Here is a 24,775-nt window from a genome sequence, read left to right on the forward strand (position 1 = left end):
AGAGTCGAGAAATCGGATTTGTAAAATCCTTCTAGTTTGAGTATTAAACTTTGAAGATTTCATTTTGTAAAAACTTCAATTTTGAAAATAAAACTTCAATTTATCAATCGGCATTGAAACGTCAGATTAAAAAATTAACATGGCAGAAAGTCGAGATAAGAGGCCACCGCCACTTCTCACGGAGCTGAAGGTTGCCTGCTTCTATAAACAATCGTATTTAGAGAAGAAAATGAAAAAAGGGTTTTCCAAATCATCTCCAAAGAGTTGTCGACAAGAAAAGATCCCCACAGTTAAAACCCACAGCTTGAGGGGAGATTTATTATCTTCCCAAAGGCTATCAGGCTACGGGGTGATACCCCCCAATAGAAGCCCACTATCGTTTCAGAGATCTTCATGCCTTGTTACCTGTTTGGATTTTACGCCCCTTGAAGATGAACAAAAATGGCACTGAGGAAATGGGTCAGGCTGTCTCGAGAATGCGCACCTTGCCTGGCTTAAAGGTACTGGACATGTTTGGTAAATGTCAAAGACCAATATTCCCACTATCCAAGAGTGTAAATCACAAGGGGTTGGGTGAAAGGCATTTGCCTGAACATTATATCAGTCACCAAAATGTCTCCTTCCTCTACATAATCACGAGGTATAGACTCTTCGTTCAACCATCTCCATGGTTCGACCCCTCCCCTCCTCGAGTCTTGCCTTTCTATGAAAGGCACAGGACACCTTTTATAATATTGTCAAAGACGAGAATAAATGTGAAAATTTGCAAATGTGAAAATGTGGATGATTTGTCATCGTAGTTGCATGTTTTGAGTGAGAAATTGCCCCTTTCTAAAAAAAACTACGTTTCTCACAATGTTTTATACTATCAACAGCTAGTCCTTGCTTGTTACCAATTACGTTGTTATGTTAACAGTTATTGTGAGTAGTTACTCATAGTGTCCAGTGCCGTTAACATTAGGCACGGCGAAGGCTACCTGCGTTGTGGTGATGCATTTTCAGATTAATGTTAGTGGCATTTCTGACAGATCCTAGGTATATCATTGTCGTATTCAATGTATATTTTTTTCTGTGCGAGAATAACAAAAAAGGGCAGATTGATGTAAATAATTTGATTTGCGCCAACTGTAAGACAGCGCGGTAAAAATACGAACTTGTTATCAGCCGCCAATGTGTCCTTTCGAAAACTGACTGTGAATGTCATTGTCATTTTTATTGTGATTGTCATTGGCATTGTATAAATAGTACCATGATGAAGATGGGCTTTCACATTTTGTCGGATGAAGTTTGACAGTAATGCAATACATGGAATTCAATTTTACCCGTTGTATAAATGAGGGCAACTCTGATAATACACGAAGTTTAAAGGCAGTGGACACTATTGGTAATTACTCAAAATAGTTATTAGCATAAAACCTTACTTGGTTACGAGTAATGGGGAGCTGTTGATAGTAAAAAAAACATTGTGAGAAACGGCTCCCTCTGAAGTGAAGTAGTTTTCAAGAAAGAAGTAGTTTTCCACTTAAATAATATTTGAACTTGATTTCGAGACCTCTGAATTAGATGTTGAGGTCCCGAAATCAAACATCTGAAAGCACACAACTTCGTGTGACAAGGGTGTTTTTCTTTTATTATTATCTCGCAACTTTGACCCTCAAATTGAGCTCAAACTTTCACAGGTTAGTTATTTTATGCATATGTTGAGATACACCAAGTGAGAAGACTGGTCGTTGACAAATACCAATAGTGTTCCAGTGTCTTTAATGTCGTACAGGCTGCAGGTACATGACGATTGCTCAAGTCACGGTGGGGGAATACCGAAATTGTATGACTCGAGTCCATCCGCGGATTTCACGAAACGCTAGGATTAATCCTATCTCGAGGAATAGGACGAGTAACTCGTCCTAAACTAAGTAGGATGTGTTCAATGCGTCCTACGTCTATGGTTACGGAACTTAACTCGTCCTAAGTCCTAAGAGTAATCGTAATTTAGGAAGTTCGGTCAAATCGACGGCAGGACTTAGACTCAAGTCTAAATTTCGGCGACTCGGACTCGAGTCACGTCGGCAAAAGACTCGGACCCGGACTCGACACAGGTGACTCGGCTTCAACTCTGCACTGCACAAACTGGTTTTAAAATTGACACCATTGGTGTTCCGAACAGAGAATCAAAACTAACATCATAGGGTGGTGAAAATTATTATCATAGAGTGTTAAAAGTAACACCAAGTTAGTTGTTATTTTTTTTCAAGAAATTTGTGTTATTTTAACACCATATTGTGTACATTTTGATGTTGGTATTTATATGTTACAACACTCATGCGGTTAATTTAACACCCAAGTTTCTGCAGTGTTGGGAATACAAGGGAGTAAGAAAATATAATAGACTGAGGAACGACAGGAAAGGATGTAGGTTGGGGTGAGATTCTTCTTAAATAAGGCATCACATTGGATGAAACCTTAGGAGCAAATCGATGGGTGTTTGCTTTGGGAACATGTTTAAGGTTGTAGCCAAGAGCAAAGAGACGAACGTGCTGTTCAGCAGAAGCAGGACATCATGGCTAAGTGTGTAAACTGCCCCGATGACATCGTTAACACCGTCTTAAATTTCAAGCTTTTAAATTTGTGTTTTATTGTGACAACAGTGCCCCGGATTTGTTGCAGAATATTAAAAGGAAACTGTAACAAAATTCAGATACAAAAGTAAAGTTAAAGTTGTTAATGATTTTGTTTTTCTTCTTTTGATTGAAGGTCAGCCTATATACAGACATTCAAGCCTTTCCCTATAAGTTTGCTCGTGAAGAAAATTCTTGAAAAAGAAAAACCCTAATCAAACTGACAAAACAGAAAGAAACAAATTCAGTATGTATGGCCTACAATTAAAGCTCTCATTAAACTATAATTTCAGCTTACACGTTTACATTGGTTCTCTTGGTAGGATTTGAAACTTTGCATGTGGATAACACCATGTAATGACTATCTCTATATGAGTTGGGGTGATTCTGAAAAGAACCGTTGGTTTCAACTCGACGTTTCGATCAGTATATACATTGGTTTTATTTTAACACATTATGGTGTTAATTTTGATTCTCTCGTCGGTCTATTTTGCAACAACACCCTCGGTGTAAAATGTTAACACCCCAGTTGTCTGCAGTGAAGCTTTCCAATAAATGTGCTAGAAAGACAAACATTATAGTGAATGAATTCACTTGATGGAATTCAAGTAACCGTAATGGGTCTAAATATCTTTAATCAGAAGATCCTAAGTATTTTTCATCGACAATGCTCTTTAATTTTACAGACGAGGGCTATATTTCTGTTTACGTTGCTGTTGGCAAAGGCTTATCCAACACGGCGCGACCAATTGACAGTGCACCGCCAGCCATAAATACAATCGACAGGTCTCCCAGACATGTAAAAGAGGTGATGATCAGCTATGATTAAATCAAATTTCAATTCCATTTTATCATCTTTCTTCTTTTCTTGGGAAGAGTTGCCCCGAAAAGGTCCTCTTGTATTTTTGCACACCGCCTTAATTCCCTAATGATAGTGCGATCATGATGGCGAACCCCCGTAAGGGACAGCAGTGGGACAGTTGGAGCAATTTCGCGGCGATTGAGCGATTCGAGAGTAATTGGGAGTCAAACAACATCTAATGCTACTGGTCTCTTTTTACTCATGATGACGGGCTAGCTCTTCTTTTTGGAGGGGCTTATCGGCTCTTCATTCATTGTTTGTATGCATTCGAACCCCCCCCCCCCCCACTCCGGATGAACCGTCATCCACCCAGGGACGATGTCTCACTCTGACAGCTCAACCTCGACCCCTTCAGGCTTTTGCGATATTTGTACACCACTGTTTCCCTATTCACCACACATAGACTTTGCCTTGAGTGTTTGTGAAAAGTCGGAAGGAAAGCCTGAAGTACCGTAGCATTATCCCATCCTCTTCCTTCCTTTATCCCTGCGTGCAATCGACAATCAACAATCTAGAACGAGATCTAATCCAAGATGTTTTGATGACATTCAATCTAATTCCGATTCTGCGATCCTGCCTTCATTAACCCTATTGAATATAATGTTATACGATTTGCGTTGATTTGGTTGTATCTTCTTGTGTCTGTTTGTATTTGTTAAAGTGTTTTTTTTTCTCTTCTGTTCCCCACCTTCTAATCAATGACACGTACAAGTAAACTTGTATCAGGAACACGTTTGTGTGGGGGCTGTATCTCCAGCTCCCTCTCGATAACAGATATACCAATTAGCTCTAAAATGCACACTGCGTACGAACTGACAGCTGGCAGACAAGAGCACTGGAATAACCCGGACCTTACCATGGAGCAACAGAGCAACACTCACTCCGTGCCGTGCTTATACAAGTGGAACTGTTTTGGAACGATCTTAATCCTGATCTCAAGAAGTCTCTCAGTTTATACCTCAATAAATAATATCAAAAGATACTTATATACTCCCGACCTGCCCTACTATACTTGTATAAGGAAAGTATAATATTACTGCTTTTTACAAGAACTTATTAATTAAATTCCTTTAGTTTTTAATATAAGAGACTTTATTCATATTGGCTCAGTGGTTTTTTCTCGACCTTTAACCTTAGTCTGTGGATCCAGGTGTGAGTCCCGGACACGAACTCGTCCCATATGGATTGGGTTTTCACTTTTATGGCCTCTGATTGCGAGGGTTTTCCCTATTGGGGTCTACATCCTACTTCTTAAACTGTTATCTCTCCTTCGTCACTCTACAGTGCAAGGCACTTTTAATGGCACTTAAAGCAACTGGACACTATTGGTAATTACTCAATAATAAATGGTATCATAACAACTGACTTGGTAATGAGCAATGGAGAGGTGTTGATTTGTGAGGAACGGTTGCCTTTGAAACAAAATATATAGTTAGGTCATTTCTCACTCAATATGACAATTCACGTCTGAAGTCTTTCTTGATGCGTCTGAAATTAATTAATGGATTCTATGTTCCCATATAGGGTATCAAATTTCTCAAAACGCAATTAATTGTTGTGTTCATTGTGTTCACAAAAGAAACCCCCGACACAGCAAAGCCATGAAACACTGATACTTTGCTCGACTGTCCATTGCTTCATTATGACCTTTACTTCAACTCAAAGGCCGATATATCATTTCCCTTCAAAATGAAAACCCATTGTCTGGTTAAATGGCATCGATTGATGATGGAATGGGGCAGAATTTTCCGTGAAAAACACAAGCTGATGAGAACATGTTTGTCTCGCAGGATGCACTCTCTATTTGCACGAAAAACATCACCGTGAACGGTTGAACCTACGGTCTAGATTTCCCATGATGACGAGAATCGACTAGGACGGGTGAGAGAAAAGAAGAGAATTCGCGTGATGCTACCACAAAGTGACGTCTATAGGCAAATCGGACCTCGTTCCCATGATACTCGTACCCCTAGAGGTGTTCGTCTCGATCGTCTCGAAGAGTGGACTATAATATGCAAGCAATGGGTACAGTCGTGTCATGAAAAATTGATTATTGCATATTGTAGGGGATCTTTTGTCAGTAATGAACCTCTACAGGATACACCCAGACACGATGATTACTAGAAGCCCGTGTTGGGACTTAACACAGGCCTCATCAGTCAAGAAACGAACCAGCACAGGGGTAACTGCCCTCCCAATTTGGGAGATGATGTGGCCGAGTGGTTAAGAACACCGAACCCAAGCTCTGATGTGTATCTGGTCAGCAGAGTGTGGGTTTGAGTCCCGGTCGTGACACCTGTGTCCCTACCTAAGCACTTAGGCACTTAACCATTGCATGCTTCGTCCTTCGGATGGGACATACCGCTGTAGGTCCCGTGTGTTGGTTTGGAATTTTTTTTATCAACTCATGCAAAATACCCCAGTAAACACTTATCACAAAGAGAAGGGGTTAGCCCCGGTTTGTCTGGCAGTGCAATTATCTTCAATTATGAAGGCTGCACAAGAAAATATCAGAAAATAACACAAAATTGCTGATGGCTCAAAGGTACCCGGAAGTTCAATGGTGACCTTTTCGCTTCGGGAGGATTCAAGTTGTGTCAGGAGGGTCAAGCAGAGAAGAGTCTTGCGATTAGTAACTGGTCTAAACAATTATAATATTGTAGTGGCTTCCATCGCGCAGATCCGTCACTCAGTGCCGCTCCTGGGGTCGATTTCACAAATACTAGTCCTATTAAACTTAGGACTAGTCCTAGGAGATATACAAATTGCATTGTTAGTCCTAAGTTAGGACGAGTAACTGGTCCAAACTCGAGATAAGACTGGTCCTAACTCTTTGTGAAATCCACCCCTGGTGCTTACATACAGTATTTTCTGCAAGGTATGTGGTGGGACGACGTTTAAATTATGATACCTATTCCTTTAATATCACCTTATAATGATTTACAAGGTGCTGTAGGTACAATGAAACAAGTACAGAGGTTACGTTCGGTTCACTACCACTTGGCTGTATAGTGTAATGCATATCTTGTCTGGCCAGCAGGAGTATCAAGAACTGTTTCACCATAAGATGGAAACAACTCGACCCAGAGATCCAGTGCTCATTACATATACAGCGTGGCGTTACAAGGGACGTGGTATCCACAGCAACCACTAAATGGCCAGGCGGACACCGGTCACAAGGGTGGTGTCACCCGGGGAGCTCGCCCAGGTATTACGCGCCAAGAATCAATTAATACTATGATGACTATACACAGAAAAAGTTCTTCCGTCCCGAGAGAGAGTGAGGAAGCTTTTACCGTATGATCCTTCCTCGACATCGAATGATCTTTTTACCTGCATAGCAAAGTGTATCAGTCGTGTGCAAATCTCTCGTCGGCACAACTTGTCCGTTTAGCTAAGTATTACGGGTTGATGTTTGGCCTATATTATTGAAATAGCGTGTTTTTTCTTGAGGCAATTACAGGCCTCCGAACGGGAGAAATAGCTTAAGTCCACCGGGTCAGCCAGGAAGCAGCCGCCGGGGCAAACGCTCATATAAAGCCTGTGAATACCTCTCTGTTATGAAAGAGGGCCCAATGTCATAGAGCTGCTTTAGCACAAAATTTTGCTTAAGCAAAAAATTCATTGGTTAGTAAAATCAGATTACCGGCCAAAACTCCACTCAATTGTTATGCTAAGTAAACAACAGCTAAATACTTGTCATAAGCAATGTATATGGCATGAAATTTTGGCCAGTAACATGTGTAAAATAAGCGAGCTATTTTCGTGCTTAAGCAAATTTTTTGCTTGAGCAGCTCTATGAAATTGGCCCCAGGACTCGAGCAAAAATTCATTATCTAGGTATTATTGGGGGCACGATGATAGTTCTGGAGCACCGATTTGTTTAAATTGTCAAGTAATCTTCGTTAATAATGTTGAGGTGTATCTAGTTTTGCGGGAACACTGTGAGAGTTATTTACCTTGCTCTATCGTAGATTGATTTGAACTGTCTTGCTATTTATCTACTGTCGCAGTCAGAGACTAAGGAGTTCAAATAAAGATCGTGTCCGGCTGTTTTCATTTCTACTTCAGCGGAATAGATTATAAGGAACATTCAGGGTGTAGATTCTGAAAATTCGGAATGCTGATAGTTCTAATCTGAGAATTTGACCTGTCGCATATATTATATATCTGTATTACCACCTAAAGGAGTATAGATATTAAACAAATTAATGAAAGTAGCCTACTTTGTTGAAATCATTGTTAAGATTTCTTAGTTTCTTAGTTCTATTAACGGGTTTTCTGGAACAGTTAATTTGCACGTGTTTCTATGGCTATTTGCTTCCCATAACAGTGTCAACGGTAAAACACCATTGTATGACTGCTTTAAAGCCATTGGACCCTTTCGGTAAACAGTATTGTCCAAGGCCCACACTTCGTGTATCACAACCTTTATATCAAGTCACAAACCTGTGAAAATTTGGGCTTAATCGGTCATCGGAGTCGGGAGAAAATAACGGGAAAACCCACCCTTGTATCCGCGCGTTTTGCCGTGTCATGACATGTGTTTAAAATAAATCCGTAATTCTCGTTAACGAGAACTGATACTGTTTTACTGTTTTCTCAAAAAGTAAAGCATTTCATGGAATAATATTTCAAGAGAAGTATTTCACCATTGCCTTCTGTAAACCCTGTAAGTTATTTGTAAATCTGTGAACTTTTTTTTTTGTCTGTACCGAAAGGGTCCAATGGCTTTAATATAATTCTTAAAGAATGCAGTATGTGTTTTGAAATTGCTAGTCTAGGGAAAATATTTATACCCACTATCAACAACGACTGTCTAAACAGATGAATTATATGGTGATAATTAGTAAGATACTTCATACATGGGTAATTGACACAATTTCAGCTGCTTTAGCACATTACTAAACACAGGAAAGTTATACCTATACCATGCGCAGTCCATGCAGCGTTAACAGCTCTTTAAAGTTTAAGTTACAACATAATCGAGCGAACCATGTCTTCGCCAATCCAGACACATTGAACACCTGCACAACACCCCAGATAACAGTTACGCGTTGATTTCAAGATCGTTCAAAGCAATACGATTTCCTTTTCCACTCATGACTGATCTTACGTGGGATTTAAATTTTATGGATTTTTAGTCGCGTTTTTTCCCTCCTCCCCCTCCTCCTCCTCCTCCCCCTCCTCCCCTCCTCTTCTTCTTATTTGTTTTACTATTCTTCACTGAATTTCACCTTGGGAATTTTCATGAGTCTGGCCTGGCCGGAAATCCATGAGAGAAAGTAGTTTTGCAATTCTAAACTAAACTCTTCTTGTAGCGAGCTAGGAGTAAGGAGGTGGGAGCGAGGAGTAACATGGAGTAACATGAGATGGAAGAGGGGGGGGGGGGGGGTGTTAAAGGGAGAGGGGGGCGCAGGTTGTAGGGTCTGTGTGTAGTTTTGGAACAATGGACATAATATGTTCGTATTGCTGTTGTTGATTTTCTATGGGCGATTCTTTGCAATAAGCAGAAACCATAATAAAGAAGTCGAGGAGTTCATATATTTTTGTCGAGAATAACATGATCTGGATATTGGTGTAGGGTCGGGGTGTAGTTTGGGGACAATGAGAATGTGCTCGTATTGCTGTTGTTGTTGTTGTTGTTGATTCTTTGCAATTTGCAGAAACCATATAAAGGAGAAGTCGAGTTTATATAAATCTGTTTAGAAAGTGCACATGACTGTCTGCGACACCTCAAAGCAGACCAATACCTTAAAGTAATCAGGTAATTAACTGCAGCCCAAATAATTCAACCAAGACGTAGGCCAAATACTTGTGCCAGCCAAAATTCCTGTGTACATTAACGTAACCCAAATTCATACATCTAAAATTTAATAACCCTAAATATAAACTTTGCCCGAATGCTATAGAAGCCAATTATGTAGTCTTACCCGCTATACCTAAAGCTTAATATGAACCTAAATGTATATCCTGTCCAAATATGTAATCTCAACCTGTACCAACATAGTCTGAACCTAAATGTAGCCACAACCCTTTACAATTTCAAGTCCACAACTGCACCGGAACATGCTATCTCAACCCCGTAGTTACAAGTAGGGTCCTATATACTAAAACTAGTTTGAGTCACAACCCTGTACCCAAATTGCAGCCCGGGCTACAATTAAGCATCATCAACATTTGGGTACAGCACTTGTACAACTGCCACTAATTGATTATGATTCACCGTCTTTATATGAAACATACTGAAAACAAATAAATGTCGAATATCTAATTGTCTGGCTGACATTTTTGGGGGCTCCGTGATGTACACGTTAGTATTTTGATAACGAAAATCACGATAACGAAAATATTGGATATCAGAGTGTTCTGTCAATTTTCAACTCCGTAAAAATCAATCAACTTATCAAAACATAGGCCAGGAATTGTTTTATTGACAAGATAAATCTTATGTTGATTTTAGGTCAGGTGTATTTGTGTGTTGCTAAGTTTTCCCCCCAATATATTACCGAACCTTTTAATATGATAATCCAATGGTTTCCTTCACCGAGAGAGACACAACGAGATAATAAAATCTGTTCTTGACCTAATTGCGACACAACTGAATCCTTTTTCCTTCTTTTCAATCGCCGTGACGGCCTTTTGTTTAAATCAAGGTAAGTCCATTAGTCGGAAAGCCGCTACTGGTTTCGAAAACAAATAAATTATAGAATTCTCCTTTTTTTCTGACGTAAAAGACGTCTATCTAAGAATAGATAACTGCTCCAAAGCGTGTCTCCTTTTTGCACCAAACACCTTTGCATACGAGATGTTATCTAGCGGTTGAATAACTCAAATCGCCTTCTTTTCGTATTATTAGAAAGGCAAGACTCGAGGGCAGGAAGCGGTCGAACAATGGAGATGGTCGAACGAAGAGTCTACCTCATGATTATGCAGAGGAAGAGGCACATTTTCGTGACTGCTCTTTCGCCAGAAACCCCTATGTCCCGGTTAGGATATTAAGGGTAAGGGTTAGGGTTAGGGGTAAGGGGTACGGGTTTGTTTGGAAAGGAAGAGCGAAATCATACATGTAGCCCGCAGAGAAAATGTGTTAATAGGGAAGACAGTGTACCCACGAAGACAGTTCTGATTGTTGTTTTTTCCCCAGGACATGGGTGCATTAAACAACTGTGTTAGTGTATGTAGAGGACTAAGACAAACAGAAAACGTAAAAACCGGTTCACACTCACAATGATTCAGATATCTGTAATGGTTTAGGTGCAATCATTGTAAAATGAAGAGCACTTTTGTGGGACAGGCTATTCATTGGAGGCGTGTTTTGTCTTAAAGGAAAATTTAAGGGGGGGGGGTGAAAGTGTGGTACGGTGTCGGAACAACCACCAAGGGTGGGTGTTCAGGGTGGGTGTTCAGTGCCTTTAATAGGAAGACAAGAAGACTCGAGGGCAGGAAGCGGTCGAACCATAAAGATGGTCATGGATGGCGTAGCAGGATTTGTTGTTTCGTTTTGTTTACTGCAACTTATGTTTACCTGGACTCATTGAGGTGTCACCTACTGCTTCGTTGTATTCAAGTGTTTCGACCCATTTCTGTTTCAAAGCGACCCGGATTCCTCGTGAAAATTACTCAGAAATGGGGCAAAATTAAATTCTGAATGTGCAATAAATGAAACCAAAATGGGTCAAAATTTCCAGAACGTTAAATAAATGACCTAAGAATTGGTCAAAATTATTCCAAATGCGCACTAAATGACACACAAATGGGTAAACACTATTCAGAATGTGCAATAAATGACCCACGAATGGGTCAAACATTTTCCAGAATGTGCAATAAATGACCTACGAATGGGTCAGCATTTTCCAGAATGTGCAATAAATGACCCACGAATGGGTCAGCATTTTCCAGAATGTGCAAGAAATGACCCGAGAATTGGTTAACCTTTTCCAGAATGTGCAATAACTAAATTGCCCACAAGAATGGGAAACCTCAGGAATGGGAAAACATGACTCTAATTCTGATGATTGGAACCATGTCTCGATGCTAAAAATAATAAATATCCCATTCGCCGTTACTCCCCCTGCAAGAGTCTGCATCTCAACACGAGACTCATAACGGCATAATCACTTATCTCTTTCTTGACTAGCTTCTTATTAAACAAATCACTCATTAAGCCTGATTCCCCAGCCCAATTTGTACTATTCTCCACGTGAAACCATCACGCTCAATTGCCAAAACTTCATTATATTCAAGGTTCCCCAAGTCAATCAAATCACCCCCCTGCTTTCAACTAACTGCTTCCCGGGGGACAACCTGAAAGGGAGAAATGGTCACTCCGAGGTAATTTTCGGCGTAATTGATAGCACTGATATAGAACAAATTGACAAAACTCGCAACAGTATAATACGCTCGTTTACTGCCAGACGATTCCCGAAAACTAAATTGGTTTTCTAATTCTCTTCCTAATGGAGTCTAGTCCAAAATGAAGAGATCATTATTTTTGTTCTCAAACGACTGAACACTAGACGCGATCGACAGTGATTGGGTTCTATAGGTTCTCATGGGATTATAATTTTTCTAGGAAAAATAAATAAATAATACAAATTGCCGATAATGGAAATGTCTTTCTGCTTTGCTCGTCCCCCTCCCTCATGTCTTTGACGGTGCCTTTATGAGCTTTATACGTCGTTATATCCCCGAGCCCCACTCTTACAGTACTCGTTTATGGCAGCGGAAGGTGCAGTGGAATGACACAAAATGCTAAATCGGGTAAAAAGTGAGCGGGTACTTTCCTTTTTGAAAGGATAATTTAAAGTGCGGTAACCCTATTATAACGGCAAGGACTTGGTCTGGACTTGGGTTCCATGCGACCTTTATAGCAGTATTCATCCACTCTCCGTTGTATTTCAATATTTTGTGTTATTAGTTTATAGTCATGGCACCGTTGTATAACTTCCAGTTTAGTATTCAATTAAATTGCTCTGACATTAATTTTGTTTTCCCTTGTTACAGGGTACAACATCTTGTTACAGGGTACAACATGGGCAAAAAGACAAATTGTTGCTGTTCATGATACGTCTTTGAAATTCACATAATGATTGCTGGTTTAGTATGGGGTCTGGTTTTTATGTCCGTGTTGGTTCACCACTTTCATCCTCATCCGTATGGTCATGGCCAACTTTCTCGACGTGTTTTCTGATATATTTACTCGGCATAAAACAATAATAATGATGGAGAAAATGGTGGCAATTGGAAGAAGCCTTTTATATTTATACAGTTATCAAGTTATTTATTTAGTATTTTGTTTTCAAATAGTTCACAAGTCAGTGTTTTGATTATTTGTTAAATTGATGTATTCATTGCTATTGTTTATGGTACTCGCAGTTGTTTGTGGTACCACCTGCTAACTGAAGGATTTGAAATGTCTATCCGTCACCGGGCACTCTAGATGGTCTAGCCGTTAAGACATGCCCTAGAAAGCAGCAAGTCTTTGGTTCTAATCCCACACAAGATTATTTTTTTCGTGACCTGTGACATCACATGTTGACTTCCTGCAGGCACACTTTGTACACATCTTATATTTTATGGAGATTGCAATGTCCAATTTTTTTTTCAACTCTTGATATGATGAAAGGGGGCACATCTCAAAACTTGTCCAGCTTTTTCTTTCACAACTCTTGGATTTATGTGGAAGTTATGACACAAAATTTCAATTTTCCCATATGACCAGTGCAGTATCTTGCCTGCCAGAATATCCGAATAATGTACAAGGTCAGACTAATTGTCAACAGAGGCCACACGGTCTATAGTCACACACTACTGAAACGGTAAACATAAAAATAGAATGCCATGTGATTATCTTCAAACATTTGTTAGGATTAATTTAAATGAGGAGTCTACAGAGATGTAGCCCTACTGCAGTGTTTGGTTTCAAGACCTATCAATATTTTAATTTGATTGGTGGATCTCTTTCCTTTCAGGGCACGGTACATTATACAAAGAAATTATTAAAACATAACCCAACATCCTCTTTCCCTTTTCCAAACCCCCCCTTCAACTTGACGCGAACCATTTGCCAAATTGTGCCCCGCGGCTGTGGGCAATCCACTACCGTTGCGTGCCCGAGACTGCAACCAGTCTAATTTGCAGGGGAAAATGGTGTCATGTATTCTATGAGTGAGTTTGATCAGATACCAATTGGGGGAAGCATCACCCCCACTTGGCCAATATTGCACACGCGGGAAATATAATAAACTGACAGGAGAAATGCTACATGAGACAAAAATAGCTGCAACTTATGTGATTCAATTTGTTTTAAAAAAAAAACTGGGTGTTTCACTTGACTCATATTTTTTTCTCCATCCAACAAATTTGTTTTCAATTCAATTGTTGTGCAACCGCCTCCTTCGACTTAGCTTATAGGGATGAAATGTGGAGCAGCTTCTATTCATGTAGCCCAATAAATGTAACACATAACAATGGCTACGGTCAATAGATATTCTTAAAGACTACCTACATAAACGAGGAGAATAGTCTTTTCTCCAAAAGCACTCACTTAGGCAGCCCAAGGAAAACAAGCTAGAAGTGATTAGCGTGTTTTAAGTAGAATGTTCGAAGCAGTGTTGTTAAGCGGAAATCTGAAGAAACCCCCCAGAAAACTCCAAACCCACATGGGTGCAGAAGTGGGATTGGACCCTGGATCTATCACACATAATTATATTATCTGAAATTTTAGTTTTTGAAAATACTTTTTTTTGTGCGAGGAAGTGTCATGGAGTGGAAGTAATCTTTAAAACCAGGAAACTCATATCTAAGATGGGTGCAGGAGTGGGATTGTACCCTGGATCTATCCCAAACACTTAGAAGTTTAGGTTGACGTATGGAGCTAATTCAAGCTGTAAACAAACTAAATTTAGTTACGTATGGACTGTGAAAGCAACAGGACCACTAAATGAAGCATGTAAATGAAAAATAAAGCCACCTCAAAACGTGGCTGCGTTCGAAACACGCTATCATCTGGATGTAATGTACGATCGAATTAAATCTCGGTACATGATGTCAACCGATATATAATGATGTATAAACCGAGCATTGGAAATGCGTAAAGAGCCATTATAAAATAACGCACATTCACGGCCTGTTAACAAACCTTAAATACACTGGACACCTTTGGTAATTGTCAAAGACCAGTATTTTCCAACTTTGTGTATCTGTAGAAGTTTATTCTCAATTGGTCATCGAAGTTGCATTAGAATAATGAAAGAAAAAACAACACCCTTGTTGCATAAATGCTTTCATCTGCCCAAAAAAGGTTTCAGACCCGACGTCTGTTTACATAATTTGAGTGAGAAATTATCTCTTTCTCAAAAACTACGTTACTTCAGAGAGAGCCCTTTATCACAATGTTGTTTATACTATCGACAGCTCTCCGTGGTTTATTGGCAAGTATTTTTTGTGCAAACAATTATTTTGAGTATCTTCTTATACAGTATGCCAGTGCCTTGAACATTTAAAATGTTCCTTGTTTTGAAATATATACAGTGTGTGTCACTTTAAATTTTAGAGAAATTAAATACTTGGTTCAATTTAAAACTTTTTTTTCCAGATCACAACACCTCTAAAAATTTAAAAATGAAATCAAGATTATTAAATTGCTATTGGTGTTATTTGCATCTGCCACGCAGCTGCGTCAAATATCTGTGATAGTTTGAAATCAAATTCTAATTTTTTTTCTTTATTTGACTAATTTGTGCAAGAACGTATTTTTACCCTTCACCTTCAAGGTAATTAAACCTACATCCTGCCTCTACCTCCGGGTTCGTGTTGGATAGCTATTCATCCAAAGGACCCCTTGTGACGTCTTCCAATTGTTTTGCGGTCTAATTAATTGCCATACACCGATACGTCAGCGGCCAATTAAAGGAAAAACCTTCAAGTCTTACTCAATACAAATGTCCTTTGGTAGATTCCGGAAACCTCTGTAAACCTCTGGAAACCGGCAATACAGTGGCGTGTTTGAAACTTTATGTTTTAAGGGTGTACGCCCTCCGTCAATGCTTTTGGAAAATATCATAATTATACGATCTCGGAGGATACGTCTCTCATTACATACAGCGGTGATCCAGGAAAGGGTTTTTAGGCATTTGCGAGGAAAGAATTGATCGCCCGAGTTTGAGTTAATGCACTTTGGGGAATTGCATTATCCGTTATTTTGCATAAGTGAGGGCAAAAGGGTATTCTTGAAGATGTTTTTTTTAAAAATATTTTGTATTAAGTAGCAGGCTTGGTGAAACATGGATACCAAATATTCACCGACCGAGTTGAAAATTGTGGTGTGTTGAAAATTGTGTGTCTGTCGTGACAGAGAGAGAATGATGCAGGCCCGATGTCACAAAGCTGTTTAGCTGAAATTCCGTTGCTATAAGAAGAACAAAATTAGTTGGGCACCAGTCGCAACAAGATAAACTTCATGAAATCTTGGCTGGTAACCTGTTTTTGCTAAGCCATATTTTCCTGTGCTTAGCAATTTGTGATTTAGAAATTTGGCCCTGGTCTCTGGTTTTCCAACGTCATGGTCGGCTTAGTTTTTAAAATATAACTTACTTTGTCCTGAGCTAATTCTCAGACCAAGCACACTCCGTGTTTGCTTAGTCAGGAAACCAATGAGTGTAGCATTGGATGATAAGATTGATGCTGTTTGTAGAATTTAATGGCAACAGAAACAACTGTTATTCCAGACAACACAAAACTCTATTATCTAATAAAACTGTCCCTTTATTTGATGAATGACCGACAACAGTAAAGCAATATTACCCAATGATTAAACAAGTATTTCAGCCACACCATGGAAGATAAGCTATGTATCTTCCCCACCTCAGTAATCATTCAAATCTTCTTGATTAATCTAACACCTAATGCTTATAGCACATCTGCCTCCGTTGGTATATTCTAAGCAATTTTACATTCTTAAATTCTGGCGTTGAACGCAGGCGTGTTCTTGGTCAATATTGCAATGCAGAGGAAGCCAGTAAGCCACCAAAAGCCTCAAAATGGGAAAACACAGAATGCATATACTGCAAAAACGGGGGTGTTAAATTGACACCATGTTTTGTCACAAATAAACACCTAAGAGAGAATCAAAATTAACACCATCTAGGGTGTTTAAAATAACACCAATGTATTTATGTTGGCAGAGTTATTTAAACACCTTATGGTGAAAATTTCGATTATTTTGTGGTATCCATGGGACAACTGTTATAGTGGTGTCAATAAACACCGCAATTTTTGCAGTGTACACCTATAAGACAATTGGGATATTGTTGTTAATTAACCCCACACTGATAATATATATTCAAAATTTACCTTGATTTGACACTGATCCATTTCTGGGGTTAGGCTGACCCGCAAACTGACCCACTGTGGGGTTCGAACTCGAAGTCTGCATCAGTTTGACCATTCTGATTCTTGTTTTCGAGTCAATAATACAGACCCTGTAATACATGTACATGTAACACCAATTCACATGGAATCATTACCGCATTAACTCCATTTTGGGAATTAGGTTGTTCCTCGTGTGTACTTTGTGATTAAGATATAGTTGAACGAGACCACAGGATGTTGTTATATCACAGCATATACAAAGCATGATCAGAAATTATCAGAGGAAATATTGTCCACCCCGAGAGACAAATTATTGACGCCCTCTGGTGAAGTTGTCTAAAGGATTATGATCGAATTGCGGTCAGCTTCTAACCTCCAAATTTGCATTATACCCGCGTGCCATACATATTCCTTGAAGAGTTAGTTGACTTTACTAAAGAATAAATCGATACCGTTTACACACGATATGTGCAGCGCTCCCCTTTTAAAAAGTTAAACGGAGAAGTTTGTAAACATCTCAAATTTCATATTCGTCTGGGGAGGCTCAGTACGACCTTCCCCGAAGGAGGGTTCTAGTGGCGTCGTGTTAACGGTTAGGTATTCATGAACAATTTAGGCGAAATGCCTGCAGGCCGGCCGATATAAAGTGAATTATAACTTCCCCTCTCCCCCGTGAATTTGGTCGTTTGCTTACCATAAATGTATAATAAAAACGTCACCTGACTGTCATCCTGTCGAGTATCGACCGGGACAGGCTGGCCCGTTCTGCAGCGTGCTTCGACGGCAGTCATTTCAACCAATGCACGCTGGCTACAGTTACGCGTGCCGAATCGATAGCGTGCGTTACAATTGCACTGTTTCCTCCCCTCCACCATGCCCCCCCCCCCCAATAAATAGAGGTAACACAACGCATTGTAAATTGGGCAAACTCGACCGCAGAAAACCTCAGTTTTTAAAACTAAGTGGTGCTACTCATAAAAAAAGTGCACCTCACTCCTTTTTTGACAAAGAGCGAACTATTATTTTTCTGTAGGCCGTTTTCGCAAACGCCGACATGCTGTTCCTACGTCATTACACCAGTATACTTCACGGATTCATATAGTTTGGCCGTTTTCGAAATCATGGTTTAATTTTCGGCTCGATAGCATTGCGAGAAACGGCTTTCTCTTAAGTAAAATCGTTTTCGCGAAAGAGATATTTTCTCACTCTAATGTACTCTAATGTTAAATATTTCAAGCCTGAAATCTTTTAGGCATCTGCAAACGCACAATTTGTGCAACAAGGATGTTTTTTATTCCTCTATGAGTCTCTTGTTACTTCTATGATCAATTGAGACCAAACTTTAACAAGTTTGTTGTTTCATGCATATGTTGGGTTACACCAAGTGTAAATACTGATCTTTGACATTTACCAAACGTGTCCAGTGCCTTTAATCAGCGCCAAATGAGTCTATCAGTTTGCCATCAACGTTTTGGAATTAATTGGCCTACCGATATGAATATAACACAAATAACTAGGGCAAAGGCCACTGATTTTCCGTAAATTTAAAAAATTGCTCAAAAGCTCATTCTTTTATGCACATGTTGGGACCAATACTGGTCTTTGCCAATTATCAAAGGTGCTCAGTCCCTTTAACCACGTGTGTATGGAAGTTGCTCCATACGTGCAATAGTGTGAGTTCACTACGGAGGTGAAGGAACTTTGCCCCCGTGGCGCGTTGCCTTAAACGTTCAGGAAATCTAAACCACGCTCTTTAAAAAAAATGTGATCCACGAACTTTATATCCTGCACACTTTGCGGGCACGTACCTAATTTATCTTGGATCTGTTAATAACAGTCAAGAGCTCCAGTGACATATGTACGTTCAACTGAAGTAATTACGCAAAATGTTTTTGGGAGATTTATCATGATTTATCGCTCAGAAGAATTCTTGTGATACTGGACTGGATTAAATTGATGCTGCTCGCTCGTGTTACGCTACATGCCATGAAACATGTTCGAGGGTTCTTTTGTTGCTAACCGTCTGTTTAGGTCTTCAAGGGAAGGTTAGCCATTGCTAAAGTCAAGGTATACCTTTTTTGGAGCGATTGTTTTAACCCTATCCAAGAAAACTTGTCTTTGAAAAGTTCATTTTTAAAAGGTGGTCGTGTTTTTGAGATTTCGCCGAAATCTGGCACGAATAATGTCCACACGCAGGAAGAGTACTCCGCCATAGGAATACACAATCTGGGAAGAAATTCTCTGTGGGGTACCACATGAACCAAGAAACCTTGTGGGGTAGCATCGTTTCAATGTTGCCCCGTATACTGGCGTGTGTAAGATCACAGCTCTGTGTTGCAGTAACTCTGTGGACATTCCTTTCACCTGTACACTTCTCAATAATAAATCCTGTTCTTCAACACTATCACAAACACTAAGTGGACATGTGTGAGTCCACTGTAGTATGTAGTCAAAAACACTGTGTGGACGTGTGTAAGTCTACATGAAGTGTTTTTTCCTACATTATGTGTACCTGTTTTGTCACCAGGTCAACATATAGTATCTAGCTTTAACGACAGTGGACACTATTGATAATTGTCAAAGACCAGCCTTCTCACTTGGTGTATCTCAACATATGCATAAATAACAAAATGTGAAAATTTGAGCTCAATTGGTCATCGAAGTTGCGAGATAATAATGAAAGAAAAAACACCCTTGTCACACTAAGTTGTGTGCTTTCAGATGCTTGATTTCGAGACCTCAAATTCTAAATCTGAGGTCTCGAAATCAAATTCGTGGAAAATTACTTCTTTCTCGAAAACTATGTCACTTCAGAGGGAGCCGTTTCTCACAATGTTTTATACCACCAACCCTGTCCACATTACTCGTCACCAAGTAAGGTTTTATGCTAATAATTATTTTGAGTAATTACCAATAGTGTCCACTGCCTTTAAAACACAGCCCTGTGTTCCAGTCACTATGTTGATATTCCTTTGTTGTTCACACAATTCTAGTGATCAACATCATAACAAACAATGTGACATTGTTTGTAAGTCCACATCGTAGTATATAGACCCTTTTTCATCAGGTCATTACTTCAATAAACACTCATGCCATGGTAAGGTCATAATGTTTTATCTCAATGGTTCTTCCTTGCACACGTGGAGGAGCTCAAAAAGTCATTATAACCGTTATTAACATTCTGCGCGGCACGCAATCATTTCTTTGACCGACGAAATGGAAACAAATCAATGTAGAATATCAGAAGGTCGGATACCAGACTGATGAATAATTCCCCTCATTACGGATCCAATGACTCGTGCAGTTATTAAAAGTCGGGTGCCGAGACCGAATGCTGTGTTTTAATTAAGTGTAAGAATTTAATAAGAGCGAACCATGTACCACAAATAATATGAATTCTATTTTGTTTTCTTCAGTCTTCACCAGACAGTCTACCTGAGCTATGGTAGACTCATGTGATGCTACAGCAAGATAATTTTTGTTGTATTAAAAAAAGAGACCCTTGGACCACAGTCATAATTGTTTTGACTGATGTATTAAGAGGGTTTGTGTTTTGTTTTTAAAATAGCATTAATTTTTTTGTTTTACTTTTATTTCGTGATGTGATGACAAGTTGTTTATTAAACAAAATTGCTGAAAAGTGTATAAGAAAACAATTTTTGTTTCTTAAGATTAACATCGCTAATGCAGTTGACACTATTGGTAATTACTCAAAATAATTATCATCATAAAACCTTTCTTGATTACGAGTAGTGGGGAGAGGTTGATAGTAAACAACATTGTGAGAAACAGCTCCTTCTAAAGTAACGTAGCTTTCGAGAAAGAAGTAATTTTCCACGAATTTGATTTCGAGACCTCAAGTTTAGAGTTTGAGGTCTCGAAAACAAGCATCAGAAAGCACACAAATTCGTATGACAATGGTGATTTTTCTTTCATTATTATCTCGCAACTTCGAAGACCGATTGAGCTCAAATTTTCACAGGTTTGTTTTTTATGCATATGTTGAGATACACCAACTGTGAAGACTAGGCTTCGACAATTACCAATAGTGTCCACTGTCTTTAAGTGATACCGTAATAGAGATAACATGTGTTATTCCGTTCAGTTAACCATTAGTATAGCCATCTGATTTCTCTCAAACTATTGACATCAAATTGATGTTGTTATTATTCTCAGTCACCTTCACTGTGTTTGAGCATGGTTTGAGCGATTGGTGCAAAAGTTGTTTTGGTTAGCCTCAAATAGGCCTACAGTAAAACAGCTCCCGTGTAGTTCAGGTCATTCGTTTTGGTTGAGCAAAATTCTAAGACGTCACGGGCTCGCACCCCCTTTATTGCACAACAATAAGATTTACATATGTTGGTGTTCACATTTTGTCTACAAGCTGTTCCAGGTCAGCTCCCGTCCCACAGAGATTGAATTTTCTTGATGGCACAGCGATTCCCAGCGAGTTTGTTTGTATTAAAATGTGAATTAAAAGCAAAATATGTAGGCCAGAACTAGCCGTACGATGGAATGGTATACGTCGCACTGTTTTGTTAGGACGTTGATAATGTTCTTCCTTTTAATAAATTTTGTTAAATAATTACAAGCTTATTATAGGGTCTTTGGTCACTAAAGTACCATTTATGTGTGTTTCCCTACACATGCATGAAAAACAAACCAGTGAAAATTTTGACCCAATTGGTCAGCGAAGCTGCAAAAAAATGATGATACTTGGGATGCACAAAGTAGGGTTTTTAACTTTTTTTTGAAAATTAACAAAAGTATACCCTGAATTTAAGCCTCAAAAACCGAATTGACTCGAAGGATGAACACTTATATGATCAAGCATCCCCATGCTCACAACAATTTGCTTTATTTTTGATCTGGGTGCAGGTCTTTGACAATTACCAAAAGCTGTGCCTTTAACATAGAAAATGGCACAAATATTTAATGAGACGCCCCTACCCATACCTCCTTTTCTCCGGGAGAGGGACACCGCCCCCTTTTCTCCTGCGGAGGGACAACCCTTCTTCTCCAGGGGTGGGGGCACCCGAACTCTCCGCACGTGCATTTGGCGAATCCCGGAGAAAACTTAATCTTCGGTCTACATCTCCGCGCCAAAAAGGACAAGGGGAAAGCTCTTTCGAAATGAAGTCATCCACAGGAGTACTTTGTGCAAGTGGCATAATGAAATGGATGTTATTTTAGACTGGCGGCTAGATGGCTATCGTGTGCTCTACTAGGTAGAGAATGGTAGCTCCGATGCATCCGGCATAGACATTGGGCTTATTTCCCAAACCACCACAACAAAATAAAAATACACCCTATAATTTTGAAAGTTCTTCATGGGGATTCCTGACTGTTCTTTTACGAAGCTTCGTTTTTAAGAGTTAAAAACAAGTGCAGTCACCCGAATTTAATAAAGAGAGACCCAAATAAGGGGAGGGGGAGGTATACTTTTACCTTATGTGACGTCATAAAAGTATTTCCCAAACCATCACAACAAAATAAAAATACATCCTATACTTTGAAAGTCTTTCATGGGGTTTCCTGACTGTTCATTTACGAAGCTTCGTTTTTAAGAGTAAGAAAAAATTGCAGTCACCCGAATTTAATAAAGAGAGACCCAAATAAGGGGAGGGGTAGGGAAGTATACTTTTACCTTATGTGACGTCAAGTGCAGTCACCCGAATTTAATAAAGAGAGACCCAAATAAGTGGGGGGGAGGTATACTTTTACCTTATGTGACGTCATAAAAGTTCGACTGCCCCTATGACAGGAAATGCGAAGATTGGCGAATCGCACATAGTAAATAGAACAAACCCCGCCAAATTGTTAGCCCCTGTTGGCCCTCGTCAGGCTCAGATCAATCAAAACGTTCCCATGGCATATTCACAGCAGACAACCACATATTATATGACCTGTACCCCCAGAGAGATTTGAGCAAACTTAAGCACATACTCAGACTGGGCTAGGTATTATTAGACGTATAGGGGAAATGAACCCACTGTCTCTTTGGTATTAGACATAGCACTTATATGAGCTTTGGTGAAGACGAACGCGAGGGCACGTTGCATTCTGATTGGGCGCTTTGGTTTGGGCTGTAAAAGTGTTTGTTATGGAATGAATATCGTTTAAAAGGTAGAATATGGTGATCAACACAAATAAATCTCCAAGTGGATATTTGTTCTTTTACTTAGTGAACTAACGGTCCGCCACTTTGTGGAGGCAAAAATGTGTTTTACAAAATGGCGAGCCGTGTAAGTTCACAAATTAAAGAAAACCCACACAATTTGGAGGTAAATGTATAGATCATTATATTCTACTTCAAAACCTTTCCAACCATATTTATTTAATAACAATTGCACTTTATGGTCAATAAGCGCCAAGTTCAAAGGCAGTGTGTCATATTAATACGTAATTGGAATACCCAATCTGAGAAAGTGCTCACGCAGAAACGTTTCTCAGAATGAAATTGTTTCTTTTGAAAGGAGTTTCTTTTCTCAATGTGTTCTACATTATCAAAAAGCTGCAGTCCATACGATGTAAGTTTTTATGGTCATTAATTTGTCATTCAACTACTAAAGGTATACACCCCTCCCGTACGTAATATAATCATTTCACATGAGAGCACTTAAGCAAGGGTCCCTTCTTGCTAAATTGTGGCCTGGTTGTAAAGATTTACAAAATGTACCTCGTGTGAAAGGTTAACCATTTAATCTTCTGTCCAAGTTCTCTTGCAAAATCTTGTCAAACATTGCTACATTTTACAACCATGCTAAAATTAGGCAAGGGACCCTTGCTAAATTGCTCTCGTGTGAAAGGGGCTTTAGTTAGACTTTTATCGGCATTTGCAATGACTGCCACTCGCCTGTCTGACTGCATGATCAGTTTTCCCCTCACACCTTTCAGCATTCTAATTATCCAGTTAATTGTGGGAGGTTTTCCTGGCCCGGCCAAGTTCCTTTCATGATACAACATTCCAATTACTTGCTCAGATTGCATCGTATTTGCCCCTTTCACGTCCCCTTCGCCTCCAATCTATCTCATTTTCATTTTTTTACCCAAGTTTTTTTTTACCCGCCGTTTCCTCGATGGAGACTTGACTATAATTTCAAACCTGGGTTGTCATGATATTCTCTTAATGGGAGGGAAAAGTAGTTTTCCGTTTGAGCGCTTCATGGAGTGGATATAGGTCTACTACTCCCACTAATGCACTGAGGCTGCTGCCTCGGAGTCAAACTATTTCTCATCAAGACGATCAGAGCTTACACACTCGTATTGATGTAATTTTTATATCATTGGATAACGAATGTGCGTTATTTTCTTGTAGATATATAGTTGTAAATAAATAACTCAAAACTTGTACGATTGTAGGAAAATAGTTTATTATTTTGGTAGTCAGTGTAAATGAAGCCTCGGACGCAATGCGTATGAAGGAAAGGTGACCCGGGTTTTGTGACAGTTGGTCAAGTTTTCTCTATTCTCGTTTAGTATTACTAGGATATTTTGTCCAAATGATTCTGTCTCTTCTTACTGTGAGCAGGCATACGGCAGTAAATAATACAATGCAAAAAGAAAGAAGACACCCAGTTTGTTTGTCTCTTAAAAGAGATAATTTTTAGCAGCGTGTATACTGCTTATCCTGATTCTAGACAGTAACAAGCACTGACGGTTGTTGACGGACTTGTGCCCAAATGTGCGGTCATTGTGGAACTCTGGAGGGAAGTATTGGCACGTGTGTACTCAGCCTCCTAGTGTAAATATTTTGTAGTGCAAGTGTACTGCAAGCTCCAAGGAGCAGAGTATTCCACAACCGTCAAGATTAAGGCCAGTATTTAAGAACGAGTATATTTTTCGAAACCTACAAGTTTTGAAACCTACAAGTTGTACGCGAGTACGAGAATGAGGTGGCTTAGAACGAGGTCTTCTTTGGTAA

General features: G+C 39.4%; 1 protein-coding gene across 2 annotated transcripts in view; it reads right to left on the reverse strand.

Moving 5' to 3' along the window:
• LOC117293205 (galanin receptor type 1-like) overlaps window positions 1-24,775 on the reverse strand; it is a 57,820-nt gene that overhangs the window by 4,425 nt on the left and 28,620 nt on the right. Inside the window, exon 1 of one of the 2 annotated variants that reach the window (XM_033775430.1) lies at window positions 5,393-5,403. The exons of the other annotated variant lie outside the window; for it this stretch is intronic. The gene's annotated coding sequence lies outside the window, so the exon portion shown is untranslated. Of the gene's footprint in view, window positions 1-5,392; window positions 5,404-24,775 lie in introns of those variants that run through there. 2 annotated transcript variants of the gene reach the window in all.

The sequence above is a fragment of the Asterias rubens genome, chromosome 8 (genome assembly GCF_902459465.1).
Source record: "Asterias rubens chromosome 8, eAstRub1.3, whole genome shotgun sequence".
Lineage (NCBI taxonomy): Eukaryota > Metazoa > Echinodermata > Asteroidea > Forcipulatida > Asteriidae > Asterias > Asterias rubens.